Raw genomic sequence first — 10,763 nt, 5'->3', positions numbered from 1 at the left:
GTCACAGGAAACCTTTTAAAAGTTAATCTGTAATACAAAATTGTAGCTGAACTTTGCAGTGGCTGGAAAAGAAAGTGTTGTGATTTGATTGAAATAAAACTAAATCTGTTGTCCTCCTAAATCTGTGGGCTTCTGCATTTTGGCAGTTTCATTCCCTCACAGCTTCTGTATTTATCATAGCATAGAAATGCTTTGTATTTCAGCACTTCTTTAAAGTGTTAGTGCTAGAGATACAAACATAAGTCCCTCAGGTGATATGCTATATGTGGGCAGCTCATAGGCTAGTCCGTGGGAACAAATATATTTGAGGAAAATAGTTGACATACATATTTCCTAAGACTTTTTCTTTCCATTTGGTATAGGACTGTACTGAGTGATATCCAAAACCATTTTGGAATGCTACTAGAAAATCCTAGGGGCCCTAGGCATAGGAACAGTTTGCATTTCAGTCTGATCCTTTTTTTTTTTTTTTTTAAAGAGAATTTTAACATTTATTTTTTAGTTTTCGGCGGACACAACATCTTTGTATGTGGTGCTGAGGATCGAACCCGCGCAGCATGCATGCTAGGCGACCGCACTACCACTTGAGCCACATCCCCAGCCCCTCAGTCTGATCCTTTAAAGAAGTATAGTTCACTGGGCATGGTGGCATAGGCCTTTATTCCCATCAGCTTGGGAGGCTAAGGCAAGAGGATTGCAAGTTCAAAGCCAGCATCTCAGCAAGACCTTGTCTCAAAATAAAAAAGGCTGGGGATGTGGCTTAATGGTTAAGCTCCCTTGGATTCAGTCCTTAATCCCCCCCAAAAAAAGTGTAGTTTACTAAGCACTTGCACATGCCTGCAGTCTGTGTTCAAGGTTGAGGCAGGAGGCTCTCAAGTTTCATGTCAGTCTCAGTAATTTATCAAGACCCTGTTTCTCCTTTAAAAAATAAAAAGTACTAGCTAGGTATAGAGGCACCTATAACCTCAGTGCTCAGGAGCTGAGGCAGGAGGATCAAAAGTTCAAAGTCAGCCTTAGCAAATTAGTGAGGCCCTAAGCAACGTAAGTGACACCCTGTCTCAAAGTACTGGTGATATAGCTCAGTGGATTTAATCCCCACCATCCCACCCTAAAAAAAGAGAGGTTATACGTTAGGCACGTGATTGTGGCACATGCCTGCAATCACAGTGGCTTTGGAAACAGACTGGGAGATCATAAATTCAAAGATAAGTTCTTTTTAGCAATACCTAAGGATGTAGCTATTTGGCTTACTGGTATAGTACCCTTAGTATTTGGGGGTGGGGAGAATAGTATTGCTTAGGTTCTGACCCTGTTAAAGGAATGCTGTTTCTTCAAAGCTATAGTGAGGCTGAGATGGGTTTCTCTTAAGTTGTTTGGGGCCTTGCTAAATTGCCAAGGCTGGCCTTGGAATTGGGGTTCTCCTGCCTCATCAAGAATTCCTTATTAGGATTTCAGGCTAGTGCCATCACACCCAGGAAAGCCCTAGATTGTAGTTTCAACTTTTTTTTTTTTTTAAAGAAAGAATTTTTAATATTTATTTTTTTAGTTCTCGGCGGACACAACATCTTTGTTGGTATGATGTGCTGAGGATCGAACCCAGGCCGCACGCACGCCAGGCGTGTGCGCTACCGCTTGAGCCACATCCCCAGCCCTGTAGTTTCAACTTTCTCTGAAGGATGCTAAAGGAATCAGCTTAACTGAAGTGTACCATAGTTCTTAGCTTAAATGGGGAAACTGTTAAGACTCTTATTTATTCTCTTGGAAAGACAGTTCTAGAAGTTAAGGATTCATTGGCTTACTGCCAATCCTTTTATCTATAAGCATTAAGAAACTACCTTGGGGCTGGGGTTGTGGCTCACTGGTAGAGCACTAGCCACTGGGTGAGGCACTGGGTTCAGTCCTCAGCACCACATTAAAAAAGAAAGCTATTGTATCCATCTCTGACTAAGCAAAACCTTAAAAATATATATTTATACCTTAGTGTGATTCCAATTTTGGAGGGAGTAGAGGGTGGGTGTGCCTGTGATTGAGACAGGGTATCACTAAACTGCTCTTCAAATCTGTGGGCCTTGCTGAAACTCCCACAGTTGATTATTGTGTATTGCATATCTATTCCTACCATTGAGGGATATTATATATCCCCAAGATATTTGGTCCTTAGTAAAGTGCCTGATGTGGTGGAGACTATCTAAATGGCGTGTTGACTGTTTCAAAAATATAATGTGTTGCAGGTGGGTCTGTGGGTAAGGAAACAAGTTTGTGAAATTAAATTTAAATATTCCAGACATGATAAAGATTAAGGGTTAAACTTAGACACTGGCGTTAGTGTCCAGATTGCAGAGATTTGTTGGTCATTAGGGCGTGATGACAACTCCGGATACTGGCAGGTTTACTTTGCACTTTATACCAGGTAGTCTTTTTTTTTTTTTTTTGGTTGGGAGAGTACTGGGGATGGAACCCAGGGATGCTTAATCACTGATCCACATCCCCAGCCCTTTTTGTTTTGAGACAGGTTCTTGCTAAGTTGCTGAGGCTGGCTTTGAACTTGTGATCCTTCTTGTTCAGCCTACTGAGCCTTTGGGATTACTGGCATGTGCCACCATGCCCAACCCAGGTAGTCATTTCTAACGTGAAAAGGAAATCATCTCATTTGTTTACAACTCATATTGTCAGCTTGAGTTGAAAACCCTACAAGAATTACTGCTAAACAAATGCTGTACTACTGAACAACATCCCTAGCCCTTTTTAAGTTTGTCTTGAGATAAGACCCAGGCTGGCCTCAAATGTGTAATCCTCTTGCCTCATCCTCATAAGCACCTAGGATTATGTTCCTTGCTCCTATAGCCCAAATTGGTTTGTTTATTTACAGCACTGGGGTGAACCCAGGGCAGTACACACACTATCACTGAGCTACATCCCCAGTTTCTACAGCTTAAATTTCTTAACCTCAAATCCAATGGCTTGAAGCATCTTTCTTCCCTGTTTCTATAGTCCTGTGGTTCATATTCAACCTGGTGATTCTGAATTTATCAAAATCATGGATTACCTTGTGATTATATGGGTGTGTATATCCAGTCCCAAGATAAGTTTTCATAGGTCTGTGTGTATTTGGGATTGCAAATAATTAAATTTGATGATTTCTCAACTGTGATCCCAGATTTGCCAGGAATACTAATTCTGGACCCCCAAACAGACATTTAAATTTGAAACTTGGAAGAGAGGGCAAGGTTCATTAATCTATCCAGCCCCTCAGGATTCTGAGGTATCCCTTAAGTTTGACAACCACTGTTTTAGATCTTATATACAGATTCTGGTTCATTTGTTCCTACTGAGGTATGTTAGCAATGTAGTAGTATACAAATGACTATGTGACAAAGGAAATATTTTTTAGGGGAGGGAGGGTTACTGGGGATTTAACCAAGGGTCAGTTTACCACTGAGCTACATCCAAAGCCCTTTTTATTTATTTCTTGTGGTGCTTGAGATCGAACTCAGGGCCTTGTGCATGTGAGGCAAGCTCTCTACCAACTGAGCTACATCTCCAGCGCCCTTTTTATTTTATTTTATTTTTGAGATGGGGTCTCACTTGCTTATAGCATCGGTATGATGCCAAGGCTGGCCTTGAACTTGAGATCCTCCTGTTTCAGCCTCCTTAGCCACTGAGATTACAGGTATGTGCCATCTCATCCACCTGGAAGGAAATATTTAATCTCCAATGTCTGATAATGGTAACAGCTAGCACATTGAGGATGTGAAAAGTTGATGTGACTGAGAAGCTTTAATTTTACTAAATTTAAATCCCCCATATGGGATTGTAAAGATTTAGATGACTCCATTCTTAGCTTCCTAGGATGATAAGGGGAAATCTTTCAAAGGATGATTAAAAATTAACTGTTTAACCTTGTTAAATATGAGAGCTTAAGATGATATGTGCCTGTAGTCCCAGCTACTCAGGAGTCTAAGATAGGAGAATTACAAGGGGCAGGGTGGGGGGATAGCCAAAATAAAAGAATAGGTGATTTCCTGAAGAAATAGTGGTGGGGGCTGGGGATGTGGTTCAAGCGGTAACCTGCTTTCCTGGCATGTGCGGGGCGCTGGGTTCACCCTCAGCACCACATAAAATAAACATGTTGTGTCCACTGAAAACTGAAAAATAAATATTAAAAAATTCTCTCAAAAAAAATAGTGGTGGATAAACATGAAAACATTCCATCTGGGGCTGGGATATGGCTAAGACCCTGGGTGTTCCTAGCACTGCCAAATGGTGTGTGTGTGTGTGTGTGTAAACTATTCCACATTAGTAATTAGGGAAATGCAAATTATGGTCAATTTTATTGCCACATTTAAAAAGAAAGTTTCAGCAAGAATGCTGGAGACTGGTAAATTAGCAAGATGATTTTAGAAGATGGTCAGAATGTGGTTTAAATGGATATATTTAAGCTAACATTTTATTTCTAGGAATCTGTATTAAAGGAATACTAAGTAGTATAAAAAGTGATGTCACATTCAAGCTTTTTTTTTCATTAAGTGTTGCATGTACTCACCATTTGAAACAACCCAAATGATCATTAATTAAAAATGTTATTACATGTACTTTTATGGCATAATGTGTCCCACAGTCAATAAAAGACACTTCCATACTAACAAAATTCTCCAAAATACAAACATGAGAAATCTCATAGAAAGTAAATGGGATGAGCCATCTGTGGTGGTGCATGCCTTAATCCCATCAATTTGGGAGGTTGAGGTAGGAGGATTGCAAGTTTGAGGCCAGCCTCAAAAATATGAAAAGGGCTAGGAAAATGCCCAGTGGTTAAGTGCCCCTGGGTTCAGTCTGCAATAGGGGTGTATATAAAACTTTATTTTTTGTTTTTTTGTGTGCTTCTGGGTGTTGAGCCATCATCTCCTACATGCTGGGAAAGTGTTCTTCCACTGAACTGTATCTCCATACCCCAAACCATGTAAAATATTTTTTTGTTTGGTGGTTATTTAGGGGGAGGAGAATGAGATTTGGAGTTAGTGTGACTTATCCTGTGCACCTAAAATGTATTTGTGTATTCTTGTGTAGTAGTAAACACACCCCAAAATTGTGGTTCAAGAAGGGAATAATTGGGCTTCTGAGGTACAACATTTCTGGATAAAGTTGGGGAATGGCTGTGGGAGTAGACTGCTTAAGTGAAATGTGGGTGTGAAAAACTAATTGGAATAAAAGATTAAGGGTCTCTAAAGCCAGAATACTGAATGGATTACAGTAATCCCCAACATGAGGTAATTTGTAAGCCTACCACTATGTCACAGTGTCTACATCATTCACACCACTCCATATCATCTTGCATCATAAGAAGGATAAGTAGAGTACAATAGGATTTTTGTTGTTTAATGTTTGGGTTTTTTTTGGTTCTGGGTTTCGAACTCTGGGCCAATTGTGCTTGCAAGGCAAGCACTCTACCAACTGAGCCATATCCCCAGCCCAAGTACAATAGGATATTTTGAGACCACATTCATGTAACTTATAATAGTATATTATAATGATTGTCCTAGTTTATTAGTTTGTAATCTCAGTGCCTGATTTATAAATTAAGCTTTATCATAGGTAATGTATGTATAGGAAAAACAGTCTATAAGATCTGGTAGTATCCAAGACTTAGGTATCTACTGGGGTCAGGGGGGGGTCTTTGAACATATTCTCTATGGATGTCGGGGGACTATTACATTTTTATGGAATTTTAATTCACCGAGGTCAATTATCAGAAAATGTCAAGTATTACCACAGTACTGAAATAATGTGGGGATATGACAACTGTGGATTATCAGTAGTACAGGGAATTTGTGGAAAATATAGCCATAATGTAACTTTTTTAAGGTTTCCAGTTATGATCTACAGGGCACAATTATTTTGTAATTAACTTGCATGTGTGTGATGCTGGAGATTGAACCAAGGGCTTTGAAAATACTAGGAAAGCGCTCTACCATTGAGCCATATCCCTAGCCCCTGTAATTAATATCTGATAAGGGGCTGGGGATGTGGCTCAAGTGGTACCGCGCTCGCCTGGGATGCGTGCGGCCCGGGTTCGATCCTCAGCACCACATACCAACAAAGATGTGTCCGCCGAGAACTAAAAAAAAATAAATATTAAAAATTTCTCTCTCTCTCTCTCTCTCTCTCTATCTCTCTCTCTCTCTCTCCTTTCTCACTCTCTCTTTAAAAAAAAAAAAAATATCTGATAAGAACAAATGCCTGTAATCCCAGTGGCTCAAGAGGCAGAGGCAGGAGGATCTTGAGTTCAAAGCCAGCCTCATCAATTTAGCAAGGTGTTAAGAACTCATACCCTATCTCTAATAAAATGAAAAATAGGGCTAGGGATGTGGCTCAGTGATGGAGTTCAATCCCTCGTAAGCGCGCCCCTCCCTTGCAAAAAAAAAAAAAAAAGAAGAAGAAGAAAAGAAAAGAAAACACCAGATTTCATGCCTATTTTCCCAAGAAAAATAATTTGTATTTTATATAAATATCACTTGGATAATCTGGGTCTCAGTCAGGAAGTACAAAGTTGGACCAAAACAGGTAAACTCTAACACACAGATGATATAGTTTGTTCAGAAAATCTGTTATGGGCAATATCAAATTTATTCTTTATTTTAGTCTATATATTTAATAGATTATCTGATTTCAAAAAAGGGAGAGGGGCCATTGAAAGTAAACTACAGCAAAAGAGTTAATAGTTCTCAAGTTTGAGTATAATGGTCTCTTTATGGAGAAATATCTCTTCCACCCACCTCAGAAACATTTAAAGCATGTGACCTTGCAGTGTGACACAAAATTTGTTTAATGAATAACTTGACTGCCCAAGAAAAAGTTAAATTACTTGATAATCTGCTAAAAGGACAAAGAATGTGTGATAAATTTCCAAAATTTATGAGTTCAGTTACCTAGAAATTTATGTGAAGTCTCTTGGAAAACTGGATTAGTTCAAATGTCAGTATAAATGTATTTGATGATTATTAAAACTTAATTTGGCCAAAACCAAAATTGGCTGTACAATTTTTTTTAAAAAGTGAGATTGTGTCTTGCTGCTTGCTATAACGAAAGAAGTGAGAAACTCAGAATTTCTTGGCTCTGATACAGAAGTATCTTTGTTCTTTTACATGAGAAATAGTTGAGGCCATAGGTAGTAAATAAGTGGATCACACATTACCATTCTGGGCAGAAAGACAAAGGAATAATTTGATCTCAGTGCCTTTTTAAAAGTAATTGATTGGGCCTGGGGATGTGGCTCAAGCGGTAGCGCACTCGCCTGGCACGCGTGCGGCCCGGGTTCAATCCTCAGCACCACATACAAACAAAGATGTTGTGTCCGCCGAAAACTAAAAAATATTAAAATTCTAAAAAAAAAAAAAAAAAGTAATTGATTTTGTTTAAAATAAAAACACAATAATCCCAAACAGTATTTTTCCCTTTATTACTTTTTGGTATGAGGGATTGAACCCAGGGGTTTTAACCACTGAGCAACATCTGAAGCCCTTTTTATTTAGTTAATTATTTTTATGTTATTATTATTATTATTATTATTATTATTTGGTGGGGGTGCTGGGGATTGGACCCAGGAGTGCTTTTACCACTGAGCCACAACCCCAGTCCTTATTTTTTAATTTGTGCCAGGGCCCCACTAAATTGCTGAGGCTGATTTTGAATTTGTGATCGATCCTCCTGTCTCTGCCTCTGATGTTAGTGGGATTACAGGCCTCCAACGCCAGGCCTTTTTACTTTTTGAGACTGTCTCATTAAGTTCCTTAGGGCCTCTCTAAGTCTCTGAGGCTGCCTTTCAACTTGCCATCCTCCAGCATCCTCCTCCAATGTCACTGAGATTACAGGCCTGTGTCACTGTGCCCAAAAGCTTTATTTTGATTATAACACACATACTCCACTCACCAAATGAATAAGATAAATGGCTGAGCACAGTGACATATATATGCCTGTAATCCTAGACTCAGGAGCTAAGGCAAGGAGGATCACAAGTTGAAGGCCAGCCTGGGCAACAGTGTGGCCCTATCTCAAAATTAATTAACTGGGCATGTAGCTCAATGGTAGAGTTGTTCTTTGTTCAGTCCCCAGTACAGCTACAAACAACATGAGGATTGGATAGGATTCAATTGACAAGAGTACAAATAATTTTGAGACAGGATCTTGCCAAATTGGTAAGGCTGGCCTCAAATTTGTGGTTCTTCCTGCCTCAGGTTCCCAGGTGGCTGGGATTACAGGTGTGCACTACCACACGCAGATTCATTCTTGATTTTTTTTTTTTTTTTTTTGATATTGTGGTGCTGAGGATAAAACCCAGTGCCTTACCCATGCCAGGCAAGTGCTTTATCACTGAACTACAACCTTGCCCCTCATTTTTTTTTTTTTTTTTTTTGGTGGTGTTGTGGATTGAACCCAGGTCTTGTGCATGCTAAGCGAGCACTCTACCAACTAAGCTATATCCCCATGCCCCTACTCCTCATTCTTGATTTTTAATCCTGTGTTTTTGGATCTACATTTTATTCTTCTGCCCCTTACTTTGCTGGTTTGCCTTTTTCTTCCTGATCCTCACACATTTGTGTTGTCGTGGTTTGTTTCATTTTCTTTCTTTCTTTTTCTTTTTTTTTTTTTTTTTTGTTATCAGGGATTGAAATCAGTGGCACTTATCAGTCAGCCACATCACCAACCCTTTTTTTTAAGTTTTAGGTGGACACAATATCTTTTATTTTATCTTTATATGGTGTTGACGATCGAACCCAGTGCCTCACGCATGCCAGGCGAGTGCGTTAACACTTAAGCCACATCCCCAGTCCTCACCAACCCTTTTTTAATGATTTTATTTTTGAGACAGGGTCTTGCTAAGTTGCTTAGGGCCTCCCTAAATAGCTGAGACTAGCTTGAACTTGCAATCCTCCTGCTTCCGCTTCCCCAGCTGCTGGTATTACAGTTGTGCATTACCACACCTGGCATCTCTTGGTTTTCTTATTAGGCAAGATTACCAGATGAATATTCCAGAAGCACTTCAAAAGTAACTTTTTTTTTTCCCTCCTTGTTTTCTCTGTTTTGTCTAGTCCAACAGTGTAGAACTTTTTTGTGATCAGAAATATGAGAACTGGCATTGGAATTGTGGCACAATAGTAGAGCACTTGCCTAGCATGTGAAAGGCACTGGGTTCAATTCTTAGCATCTCATATAAATAAATGAATAAAATAAAGGTTCACCAACATCTAAATATATGTAACATGTAACAAAAGGAAAAAAAAGAAGAAAAATGAGAACTAATAGAGGTTGAGGCTGAGGCAGGAAGATCACAAGTTCAAAAGTAGCTTCAGCATCTTAGGCTTAAGCAATTTAGCCAGACTGTCTCTCAAAAAAAATAAAATGGGGGCTGGGACTGTAGCTCAGTGGCAAAGCGCTTGCCTAGCATGTGTGAGGCACTGGGTTCGATCCTCAGCACCACATAAAAATTAACAAATAAAATAAAAGCATTCTGTCCATCTACAACTACAAAATTAAAAAAATAAATAAAATAAAATGGCCTGGGGATGTAGCTAAGTGTTAATTGCTCTTGGGTTCAATCCCTGGTACCAAAAATAAAAAGAGGGAGAGGGGCCCCAGCAGTTCTACCCCAAAATATCTTTGAATACAATCAATACTTCAGGAAAAGAGACTGTTTATTTTGTTATTTCCCAGCCTGAAGGAACACGCATATTTGCCCAGCCCCCATTCCTATTAAAAAGTCCTTTAAGACCTGTCTCCTATCTCATTCTATAATTAATTTCTTTACTATCCTCCTTTTTTTTTTTTTTTTTCCTCCTTGTTGGAGCTAAACCCAGGGTTTCCCACTGTGCTACTGAGCTATTATATACTCTGAGTGGCTCTATCTTGGCTCTTTCCTTTCAAACAAACCACTTGCAGTTCCACAAAAGGATCATACCGTTTCATGCAAATGCGTGCAAATCCTTGCTTTCTACTTTACCCTAAGAATTTACTCACATTTCACAGTTGAGGGGAATTTCCCTACAGATTCAGGCAACCCAAATTTCTCCTTTCTCTACCATGTATGCACTTTACCAGTAATAACCAAGAATCATAACACTTTGTATTGTTTGCTCATTTGCCAAATAAAAAGAAGGTCCTGAATATTAATTGTTTTCTACTCAAACCTAATATACATCTATTAAATGACTCGCTACTTTAGTTTCTTTTATTGTATAGATTTTAGTGATAAAGATCCTGTCCAGGTTATTGATCTGCTGAGCCTCCTGGGAGCTTCCAATCACAGTATGTGAAAGAAAAAGCGTGTTTTGATTATAGAAAAAGCTCTCCACGTCGCCAGGTTCACCTGTAAGTGAAGCTTCCCGACGCATGATTTAGGTAATCTCACCCCTCTGGCTATCAATCAGCTCAAAGTCCTACCTAGGGAGAGATCCCAAGGACAGGCAAAGACAGTTCACGTGCTTCGCCCACTTCCAACAGGAACTCGGCCCCTTTCCTAAACGTAGTTCCGCCAAGTACTCGCTCCAACTGACATTTCTGTGGTCCAATTAGGTTTCAAGGCTCGGAGGGCTGCAATTCCAATAATAGAAGCAGTTTCTGATTAGCACCAGTTTTGACCAATGGTTTAGAAGGTGAAAGCGTCTTACCCTATAGAAACAGAGTTTAAAATGATGAGCAGTAAATCTACCCAATGGATGAATCTGCAGCAGACTAGGCCTCGCCCCAACTGCAGGATTGCAGGCGGCGGG

Source organism: Spermophilus citellus, assembly GCF_964194105.1.
Source record: "Spermophilus citellus genome assembly, chromosome: 10".
NCBI classification, from domain to species: Eukaryota; Metazoa; Chordata; class Mammalia; order Rodentia; family Sciuridae; genus Spermophilus; species Spermophilus citellus.
The sequence above is the reverse complement of the archived record's forward strand: the minus strand, read 5'-3'. Positions refer to the sequence as shown.